This window comes from Palaemon carinicauda, chromosome 4 (assembly GCF_036898095.1).
Source record: "Palaemon carinicauda isolate YSFRI2023 chromosome 4, ASM3689809v2, whole genome shotgun sequence".
NCBI classification, from domain to species: Eukaryota; Metazoa; Arthropoda; class Malacostraca; order Decapoda; family Palaemonidae; genus Palaemon; species Palaemon carinicauda.
In genome coordinates this window covers 135,142,500-135,154,999 of record NC_090728.1, presented here as the reverse complement: position 1 = coordinate 135,154,999, position 12,500 = coordinate 135,142,500, and positions in this window count along the sequence as shown.

The following is a 12,500-nucleotide window of genomic DNA, read 5'->3' as shown; positions in this document are numbered from 1 at the left end:
CACTCTGCCTAATATATTTCAAATTACAACCATTACATAGAATTTCATATATGCAGCCTACACTATTACACGGAGAGTTCTTTCTCAAAATACACTTTATAGTAGAAGAGTTTCTAAAAAGAACATTAACCTTAAAACATCTTAAAATTTTTGGTAGACAGAGAAAACTATCATTATACGATAAAACTAATAAATTATCATGATTAAAACGTGTTACACTGTCAATTGCATAATAAGTTAATTTTTGGCTTTTTGTAATGCTACGTCAACTAAGAATCTTGGATACTTAAAATTAAAGGCAATATCTTATATTCTTAAAAACTCATCATCTAAAAATTCTGGGTAACAAACTCCAAGAGCTCTCAAAAACATTGAGGAAAAAACAGAGTTTTACATCATTATGGTGATTAGAATATAAGTGAATGTAAGACGATTCATTGGTGGGTTTTTCTAAAATCGCTGAACTTGAATATATTATGTCTATGAACATTCACGTCTAAAAAGTGCAGAACAGAACTTCTTACTTCCTAAATTGTAAAATTAATAGAAGGAACCGGTGAGTTTAGTCTAAGTAAAAAAAAACAGATACATCTACATTTAAAGGTCATATACAAAAAATGTCATCAACACAGCGAAACCACAAAACTCTTCCTGGCGAAATATTCACTAAAAGTTTCTTTTCAAAACATTCCATATAAATATTACTTAAAAGAGGTGATAAAGGGTTACCCCTAGCCATTCCAAATCTTTGCTGATAAAAAATCCCATTAAAAGTAAATTTACAATCTTTGATGCACAGTTTAATCAATTCTAACATAGTATTACATGGCAGAGAAAATTCATAATTAGGCAACTCTTTGGTTAAAAGATCTAGTAAATCATCAACTGGAACTTTAGTAAAAAGTGATGTTACGTCAAAACTTATCATTTTAAATTCAAAATCAATATTGTAACTTCTTAGACGATTAATGATATCAACATTATTTTTCACAGTGAAGCCAGAAATGTTTCCTAAAAACAAGGGGGACAACTCTTTAACTAGCCATTTTGATAGATTATGCACCGATAACCCCACAGAACTATTTATCGGTAGAACTGGATTATTAGGCTTATGTGTTTTGATTAACGTGTATATATAAGGCAACGATGTACACAATGTACAAACCCTTTTAATCAATCCATCTTTTCCTTGTAACAATGTTTTTATTTTCTTATTAAAATTATTATTGACCTTTTTCAAGTGGGTTACAATTAAGAATGGAATAAGTTTCTTCGTCACTTAAAATTTCTAACATTCTATCAACATGGTCATTCTTATTCATCAACACAAGTGTATCAGATTTTTCTCTTTTTGTTATATGAAGACTTGTCCTTTTATAGTTTCCTGTAAGCATTTCAAAATCTATTGGGAACGTTAGCGTAACATTTAACAGAGGAAGCCCCCGTGTAATAGTGTAGGCTGCATATATGAAATTCAATATAATGGTTGTAATTTGAAATATATTGGGCAGAGTGGTAAAATGCTGGCAACAAGGATAAATCAACATAAATACTGCGTTCAAGTTGGTAATATGTCTAACGCACTATTGGTTCACATGAATGAATATAATAATTTGATATACTGGAAGAACTGTAAAGAGCTGCTATTCTGTAAAGATGTTGTGAAGAGAAATATTATAGAATCAAGTATTATAAAGATAAAGCCGATTGTGTTTTTAATATTAGTGCTAGTTCATATGAATTAGATAATTTCCTTGTGACCAATATTGTTCAACAATTCACAATTATATAATTTGTGTTCACCCTTTTTGTTTATGACCAGTTTACGTTCAAGTACAAATTTTGGCTGTCGGTTGTTTGAATGTTTGACAATTCTAGTTAGCTGACTAGATTTTTCTATCATTTCTCTACTGTTACATTTTTTTTGTTTTTTTTTTTTTATCCTATTTTACTTATTGACGTTCTTCAAATATGTCTCACGTTTTATTGTACCTTGAAGAAGTGTATTAAAATGCACGGAAGCGCTTGGTACTAAAGCTTTTTATTATTTCCTACTGGCTTTTGCGTATATATATATATATATATATATATATATATATATATATATATATATATATATATATATATATATATATATATATATATATATATATATATATATATATATATATATATATATATATATATATATATATATATATATATATATATATATATATATATATATATATATATATATATATTTCTGCAGTATTCAACAAAATCTTACTTTCTGTTATTAAAAAATTAACGGAATATTTGAAAATCTTCTAATTCATCGTTTTATCTCTGATTGAATTTCATTATCGTTAACATTCTATTTCTCTAACATTCAACCTTTCTCAACAATTATAGCATTCCACTAATAACTCGCATCATTCATATAAAAAGAAAATAATGTTACAAAATCCAGTAAAACATTTCATCGTTCCTGCATTTGAAATTCTATTTTTTTTATATGTAATCACCTAAGATGATTTGTTATCGGAAAATACAATAAATTTTATTTACTTATCGGCTTATATCCTTTCCATAACTTATTCAATTATCTTCCCCATACAAATGCTTAAAGTTCCCGACACATGAAACATAAAAGTTATCGTTTTCTCCTCTTCTACATAAAATCACTATGATTTCATCATAATGCATAGATTTATGGCATGGGTAATAACAGACCATAAAAGAAGAATTTTTATTCAAACAACCGTACTCTTGTGTCAAAATGGTCTTACCTTCAAAAACTGTACTGAGATATCTTATATCAAATTTCATTTCCATCAGACTTTTTATGACATTTATCTTCGTTGCATCATAATGGAAGCCTCGTGAGGATTTGTAAACCCCTACCAAAGCTTAGTAGAGAAATTAGCATTTGATATTTTTAGAAAGGGTGAATGGATAATATTTAATCGACTATTGAACATTTCCTAACCGATCATTATTTGATTATGTATAATGTATTAATCCTAAATATCAGTAAATATTAAAAAAAAAATGATAATTTTGTTTATACTCTATAACAATAAGGAATTGATAAATGAATAATGAATTTTGCAGCATTGCCTTACCTGGTAATTTTCTATCAAATAATACATTAAGTATAATTTCTTGTAGTTTTAAGAGAATATACAAATACCTAAACTGTGTGAAGTAGGCATTCATGAAAAATAACCTCTTCTGCCATCTCCATGCAGCAACAATTGAACATTTACTATTCAAGAATGAAAGATAGCATATTTTTCTGAATAATCGGATATTCCTTTTCTACTTAAAAATTCATTAGAATATTTTAATCTGTTTCTGAGCTCTACATAGTGGTGTCAGGCAAATTTCTCGAAATCAATTGCGCGAAGGTAAATTTCTCGAATTCAATTGACCGAAAAATAATTTCTCGAACTATCCTTTTCTCGATTATCAATTACTGAGCTCTACATAGTACAGTTGGTTTCATGAATTTAGGTAAACAACCAGCTACTCCATATTATAAAGGGCAATATTGTTGAGACAAAATGTGTTTTATCAAGTAGTATAACAATTTCCATCAAGTGACAAAATTATTTTATGAGTATCCAAGTAATACAAGAAAGAACATACTTTTATAATTATCAAAATAAGAAACTCGTATTTTATGAGGAATCTTCACAGAGATGTTGCCAGATGTCTCTGTGATCTGATCTAAAATTTTATGAAACTATCGTACCATCTACACAGCTCCTTAAATAATCAAGCCATTCTTTATTCGAAATTACCGGTACTTTTTTTTTAATATTAGAAATATTATCTTTTCCTAACCATCCGGTGGAAAATTTTAAGTAATATTTGTTTCAACTATTCGTTTTATTTCCCCTTTTTTTTATTTATTCATGTAATCCTTCTTTGTAATTTCAACCATCCTCTTACCTGAACGTCCATCAACCCAGTGCCCCGTAACCTCATTATTGCCTAACACACGAACTATATGTATTAGTATATAGCTAAAATACCTATTTAGAAATGAGTCTTCATTCCACTCCGAGAGGTTGATTTCCTTGTTATTCTGAAAAACAAATACACTCGAGCATTAAAGAGTAGTTAAAAAGTATGAGAATTACGAAATCAAGCAGATGAATTTATACCCTCGACTGATGGAGATTACATCACAATATTTATGACGATAGGCATTTTTGACACACCATTGCCAAATTACAGTATAAACTATTACTCCTAACAAGGAGAAAATATACACGTGAGTACGATATATATATATATATATATATATATATATATATATATATATATATATATATATATATATATATATATATATATATATATATATATATATATATATATATATATATATATATATAATCTAATTTTGAGTGGGATAGCTATGACGTCCTGATGGAGGTTCCTAATAGTAGCTTCCTAAGGGATATATGTACTACAGCGATATTCCCAGAGAATTTACCTTTAAGTCTCTAGAATTCTAACTCCTGCCGCGAATATCCTTAAATTTTTCTCAAAGATACCGTATAATATCAGGGACGTATTCAAACGCCAAATAGCAATATTTACCCCAAATAGCATTTTTGCATCAGTTGGCATTGGGAAAGTGGCAAAAATAGAAGGGTAGCCGTATCAAGGTTACCCTACTTCCCATACTATTATTGAGTTTCAAGATGGCGCCATATCCAAGATGGCGGACATTCCTTGTAGCGTTGAGCATGTACTACAAATATAGTAGTTCGGGAGGGATTTTACAAAGACCTTTTCTATAGAAAATGGGAGTGGGTCCATCAGGACAACATGACTATCTCACCCAAAAATAGGTTTTACGCTTCGCTCAAAATCTGTTTTTTGGGCTCAAGCCATGTCGTCCTGATGGAAGCATACCAGAACATTACTGTATTTGTGTATTTTCATCAGTGCCTTAACCTTAGGATAATTTTTTTTATAGTCATCTGAACCATTGGAGACAAACGACATTATCATTATCTGTCATTATCACTAATCATAAACAATGTTATTGCTTCCTGGCCCCTGCAGGGAAGATTCATACTTGACGGTAAAAAAGGGGCCTCAAGGTTAGCATATATCGTATGAACAAATATAAGTATTCATTGGTCTCACGGTTTGTATATATTGTCGGAACAATATCACTGTTCATTATATCCATTGTTTGTAAGCACACAATGATATGAGGTTTACCTACATGAGTAAGTGAAAGAACTCTGGCATCGTAAATATGCAAATTCCCGGGCGAATTAGGACGCAATTACGTTTTAATAGTCATTTATTTCTAATAAATTACTAAATGAAATAACAGGTGAAATTAATGTAACACGATAAAGTAATTATACATGCAACGTATACAGGAATTATTTTCCCTTTGAAATGGAAGGAACGATGAGTGCCACTCTATGACTGAATTTTTTTTTTTTTAATGATTTTTCCTTTCATAATTTCTGTAAATGTTGTATCCTATCAACACTGTGTACTATGTACACACGTCACAAATGCTATCTGTATAATTCTATACATTAGATTTTGAACAGATTTAGTGTCACTATGGTAACACTCATTTAAAGTGTATCACACTAGAAGTGTTGACACCTTTTCACTTTAATTGATAGTCCTAATCAATTAACTGTTCATCGCAGTAATTAGACAACAGGTTTTAATACACTACCTGCCTCCACTACATAATGCTTCAATTCTTGGACCTGCTTAGCTTATTGTTTGTAGAACACTGGATGATTTCCATCCAGTATACGAGCGAAGAAGCTCAAAGTCCATATGCTGAGAAAAGTTCAGTGATTAAGCCATTTTCCTTGAATCATGACCTGTGGGTGTACTGTCAGGATCTGCTCTGCGAATAAAGTAAGTGAGCTTTGACCTCATTTGTTTTAGGGATAGGTTTGATCTAGAGGTTTCTCCTTTAAAGAGCTGTCCTCCCCTGAAGTCTGAAGTTCTACGAAGATACACCTTTAGAAACTCTACAGGACATAGAGAGACATCTTCCTTCAGAGGGCAGATTCTCCAGGGACCCCACCTCTTAATGGGTAGCTCATTCTTAACGAGAAATGTTGGATCAGGAAAGAGGTTCAGTTCTCCCCCTTCTGTGAACTGAATGTGGCTCTCATTTCTAAATAGGGCTACTATTTCACTGACTCTAGCTTCAGAGGCTATAGCGAACAGGAAAATATCCTTTCGGATTAGATCCTTGATGGAACAATCTTCATTGTTCACAGATAAGGCATAATGCAGGACCTTGTCCAAAGACCATGAGATGGGCTTTGGAGGTGCTGCAGGTCTGAGCCTTACATATGCCTTCGGAATCTTATTAAAGATTTCATTCGCCAGATCCACTTGAAAAGAACAGAGAAGAGGAATAGTCAAGGCTGACTTGCACGTAGTTATCGTGTTGGCTGCCAGACCTTGATTATGAAGGTGGACAACGAAGGACAGACAGAAATTCATTGAAGTTTCTTTCGGTCAATTTGCCTTTAAAAAACAACACATTTTTTCCAAGATGACTCATATTGTCTTCTAGTTGACTTAGAGTTGTATTCTTCTAAGAATTATATATTGCCTTCTGAGATCCCAAATCTTTTCCTAACCGCTAGGGCAAGAAAATTGTGATATGAAGGGTTTGAGCTCTCTGTGATAAATTGAAGGCAATTAACTTCTGAACCCTCTGATATAGTACTGGGTTCAGTACTAGGGCCAGCCTCGGCCTCAGTTCCTTCACTAAAGGGAACCAGTTGCTCTTGGGCTACGTGGGAGCACCCAGAGCTACTCCTCCCTGGAAGGATCTCAACATTTTGAGAACCTTCAGCAGGAAATTGGATGGGATGAACAGGAATTTTTTAGTCCATCCCTTCCATACTTGAGACATAATGTCTGTTATCTCCTCTAGAGGATCCTGGTATGGGGTTATATAACGAGGTAGTTTCTTGATGACGCTCGTCACAAAGAGGTTGAACTGCAGCTCAGGGACTTGTTCCTATCTGCGAGAGAATTAGTCTGCGACTGTGGACCATTCTGAAACACAGTCCTAAGTGTCCTCACGGAATTTGCAGACACAGTCACGCAAAAACCAAGCCTACACGAAAGGCAGGTGTGGGCAACCTGAATTGGCTGGTCTATGAGCATCCAAGGAAGTGATCTGGTTCTTGAAACCTCTGGGATGCAAAATCAGCTTCAAAAAGTCTCGATCTTCTCCAGGTCAAAGGCTTCATTAGTTAAAAACCATCAAAACCTGCGGTCACACATGCTCTTCTTTCCCTTTGGGATGTAAAAGGAAATTGCAGGGTCGGTCAAGACTCTATGGTAATCAGTCTGGATTCCAAGACGCTAACAAGGAAGTGTTCTGAACTCTCTCCAGTCGCGATAATGACAGACCCAGTGCTAAGAGCACATCTGAAAAATGCATTAAAAGTCTGGAGAAGATACGTATCAAACGCTTGAATAGATCTAAAAGGACCGATAACGGTCTTTCCTTAATCGCTTCCCCAACAATGGTCAAAAGACTATTGAAGACCGTGCCCGTGCAACTACCTCCACTATTAAAGAACCTCCGCATTGATGCCTAGTCGTAAGATTGAGGTGTTCACTGCCATCAGAGGAAAATCCAAGGGACTCGGTCATTTTTATCCAAGGCCATGTTAGTCCTGTTGTGGCTGTGGAAACTTTCCCCGCAGATCAGACCTTCTCAGGCTGATCTAGGACATCAAAGCAATAATGAGACGTTAGAACCGACAAGGCTAGAGAGCGTCTCATATAGTTTAGGTGATGTTAGCCATCCCTTGCCGAAAAGGATGGCACCAATCAGCAGTTCATATACAATCGATCCGCAATGTGACAGCAGATGCCCTACTCGGGCTCAAGCCGATAGTTAGAATGGTCCACAGACGCAGACCTATTCTCTCCCAGAAGGGAACAGGTCCCTGAGCTGCAGTTCGACCTCTTCGTGACGAGCGTTATCAAGAAAATACCTCAATATGAAGCCCCATACGAGGATCCTCCGGAGGAGATAACAGACATCATGTCTCTAGTATAGAAGGGATGGACTAAGGAATTCCTGTTCATCCCATCCAATCTACCACTGAAGGTACTCAACATGTTGAGATCCTTCAAGGAGGAGTAGCTCTGGGGGCTGCAAAATAGCCGAAGAGCTACTGGTTCCCTATAGTGAAGGAACTGAGGCCGAGGCTGGCCCTCGTACTGAACCCAGCACTATATCAGAGGGCTCAGAAGTTAATTGCCTTCGATTTATCAAAGAGAGCTCAAACCTTTCATTTCACGATTATCTTGCCCTAGCAGTTAGGAAAAGATTTGGGCTCTGAGAAGGCAAAAAAGAATTCTTAGAAAAATACAATTCTAAGTCAACTAGAAGACAATATGAGTCATTTTGGAAAAAGTGGGTTGCTTTTGTAAAAGAAAAATGACCGAAAGAAATTTTAATGAATTTCTGTCTGCCATTCCTTGTCTACCTCCATAATCAAGGTCCGGCAGCTAACACGATAACTACGTGCAAGTCAGCCTTGACTAGACCTTTTCTATATGCCTTTCAAGTGAATCTGGTGAATGAAATCTTTAATAAGATTCCGAAGGCATGTGAAAGGCTTAGACCTGCAGCACCTCCAAAGCCCATCTCAAGGTCTTTGGACAAGGTCCTGCATTATGCCTCATCTGTGAAAAATGAAAATTGTTCCCTAAAGGATCTATCCCAAAAGGTTAGTTTACCGTTCGGTATAGCCTCCAGGGCTAAAGTTAGGGAAATAGAAGCCCCATCTAGAAATGAGAGCCACATTCAGTTCACAGAAGGGGGAGAACTGAATCTCTTTCCTGATCCAACCTTTCTCGCTAAGAACGAGCTACCCACTAAGAGTTGGGGTCCCTGGAGAATCTGCCCTCTGAAGGAAGATGTCTCTCTATGTCCTGTAGAGTGTCTAAAAGTGTATTATCGTAGAACTTCAGACTTCATGGGAGGACAGCTTTTTAAAGGAGAAATCTGTAGATCAAACTTATCCCTAAAAACAACTGATGGCGAAGCTCACTTACTTTATTCGCAGAGCAGATCCTGACAGTACACCCGCAGGTCATGATCAGAGGAAAATGGCTTCATCACTGAACTTTTTTTCAGTATACGGACTTTGAGCGTCTTCACTCATATACTGGATGGAAATCATCTAGAGTGTTCTACTAACACTATGCTAATCAGGTCCAAGAGCTGAAGCATTATGTAGTGGCAGCAGCTAGTGTATTAAAACCTGTCGTCTTATTACTGTGATGAACAGTTAATTGATTAGGACTATCAATTATAGTGAAAAGGTGTCAACATTTCTAGTGTGATACCCTTTAAATGATTGCTACCATTGTGACACTGAATGTGTTCAAAATCTCAGGTATAGAATTTTACAGATAACACTTGTGCCGTGTGTATATAGTACACAGTGTTGATAGGATACAACATTTACAGAAATTATGAAACGAAAAATTTATTAAAAAAAAAAAAGATTAGTCTTAGAGTGGCACTCATCATTTCTTCCCTTTCAAAGGGAAGATAATTTCTGTATACGTTGCATGTATAATTCCTTTACCATGTTACATTCGTTTCACTTATTATTTCATTTAGTCATTTATTAGAAATAAATGGCTATTAGAATGTAAATACGTCCTAATTCACCCGTCAATTTGCTTATTCAAGATACCAGAGTTTTTTTACTTACTCATGTAAGTAAACCTCATATCATTATATGCTTACGAATATTGGATATGATAGACAATGATATTGTTCCGACGATATATACAAACCGTGAGACCGTTTGTATACCCAATGAATACTTATATTTGTTCATACAATATATGCTAACCTTGAGGCCTTTTTCTACCGTCTAGTATGAATCTTCCCTGCAGGGGCCAGGAAATACTAACATTGTTTATGATTAGTGATAATGACGGATAACGGTAACGTAATTTGTCTCAAATGTTACAGATGACAATAAAAAATTGTCCCAAAGTTAAGGCACTGATGAAAATAGACATATATAGTAATGCTCTGGTACGCTTCCAACAGGACGACATGGGTTGAGCCCAAAAAACTAATTTTGAGCGAAGCAAAAAATCTATTATTGGGTTAGATAGCCATGTCGTTCTGATGGACCCACCCAGTTTTTCTATAGAAAAGGTCTTCGTAAAAACCCTCCTGAACTACTATATCTGTAGCACTATGCTCAACGCTACAAGGGATGTCCACCATCATGGATATGGCACCATCTTGATACTCAATACTAGTATGGGAAGTAGGGTAACCTTGATACAGCTACCCTTCTATTTTTGCCACCTGCACCCCCCCCCCCCCCCACCCGCCCTCAAGCCTAAAATCTATCCGGTGTGAAGATTGCTATGTGGCGTGTCAAGAATAGGTCCCTGATATTATGCGATATCCTAGAGAGAAATTTAAGGATATTCGTGCCAGGAGTTAGGATTCTGGAGACCTAAAGGTATATTCTCTGGGAATATCACTGTAGTACATTTATCCCTCAGGAAGTTAGGAAGCTACTATTAGAAACCTTCCATCAGGACGACATGGCTATCTCACCCAAGAATAGATTATATATATATATATATATATATATATATATATATATATATATATATATATATATATATATATATATATATATATATATATATATATATATATATATATATATATATATATATATATATATATATATATATATATATATATATATATATATATATATATATATATATATATATATATATATATATATATATATATATATATATATATTGTGCTCATGTGGTATATTTTTCCTTCTTCCTGTAACAGTCTATAATGTATTTTGGCATTGATGTGTCAAAATAGCCTATCCTCATAAATATTGTGAAGTAATCTCCATCAGTCGATGGTATAAATTCATCTGCTTGATTTCGTAATTCTCATACTTTTTAACTACTCTGTAATGCTCGAGTGTATTTGTTTTTTGGAATAACAAAGAAATCAACCTCTCGGAGTGGAATGAAGAATCATTTCTAAATAGGTCTTTTAACTAAATACTAATACAGATAGTTTGTGTGTTAGGCGATAACGAGGTTACGGGGCACTGGATTGATGGACGTTCAAGTAAGAGGATGGTTGAAATTACAAAGAAGGATTACTTGAATAAATAAAAAGGGGAAATAAAACGAATAGTTGAAACGAATATTACTTAGAATTTTCCACCGTATTGTTAGGAAAATATAATATTTCTGATATTCAAAAAAAAAAAAAAAAAAAAAAAGTCCTGGTAATTTCGAATAAAGATGAAGTTTAGCGGAATTCAATGGCTTGATTATTTAAGGAGCTGTTTAGATGGTATGATAGTTTCATAAAATTCTATATCAGATCACGGAGACATCTGGCAACATGTCTGTGAAAATTCATCTTACAATACGAGTTTCTTATTTTGATAACTATAAAAGTATGTTCTTTCCTGCATTACTTGGATACTCATAAAATAATTTTGTCACTTGATGGAAATTGTTATACAACTTGATAAAACACATTTTGTCTCAACGAGATTGCGCTTCATAATATGGAGTTGCTGGTTATTTACCTAAATTCATGAAACCAACTGTACTATGTAGAGCTCAGAAACAGACTAAAATGTTCTAATAAATTTTGAAGTAGAAAAGGAATATCAGATTATTCAGAAAAATATGCAGTCTTTCATTCTTGGATAAAAAGTGTTCAATTGTTGCTGCATGGAGATGGCAGAAGAGGTTCTTTTTCATGAATGCCTACTTCACACAGTTTAGGTATTTGTATATTCTCTTAAAACTACAAGAAATTATACTTAATGTATTATTTGATAGAAAATTACCAGGTAAGGCAATGCTGCAAAATTCATTATTCATTTATCAATTCCTTATTGTTATAGAGTATAAACAAAATTATCATTTTTTTTTAATATTTACTGATATTTTGGATTAATACATTATACATAATCAAATAATGATCGGTTAGGAAATGTTCAATAATCGATTAAATACTATCCATTCACCCTTTCTAGAAATATCAAATGCAAAATTCTCTACTAAACTTTGGTAGGGGTTTACAAATCCTCACGATGCTTCCATCATGATATAATGAAGATAAATGTCCTAAAAAGGCTAATGGAAATAAAATTTGGTATAAAATCTCTCAGTACAGTTTTTGAAGGTAAGACCATTTTGACACAAGAGTACGGTTGTTTCAATAAAGATTCTTCTTTTATGGTCTGTTGTTACCCTGGCCATAAATCTATGCATTATGATGAAATCATAGTGATTTTATATAAAAGAGGAGAAAACGATAACTTTTATGTTTCATGTGTCGGGAACTTTAAGCATTTGTATGGGGAAGATAATTGAACAAGTTATGGAAAGGATATGAGCCGATAAGAAAATAAAATTAATTGTATTTT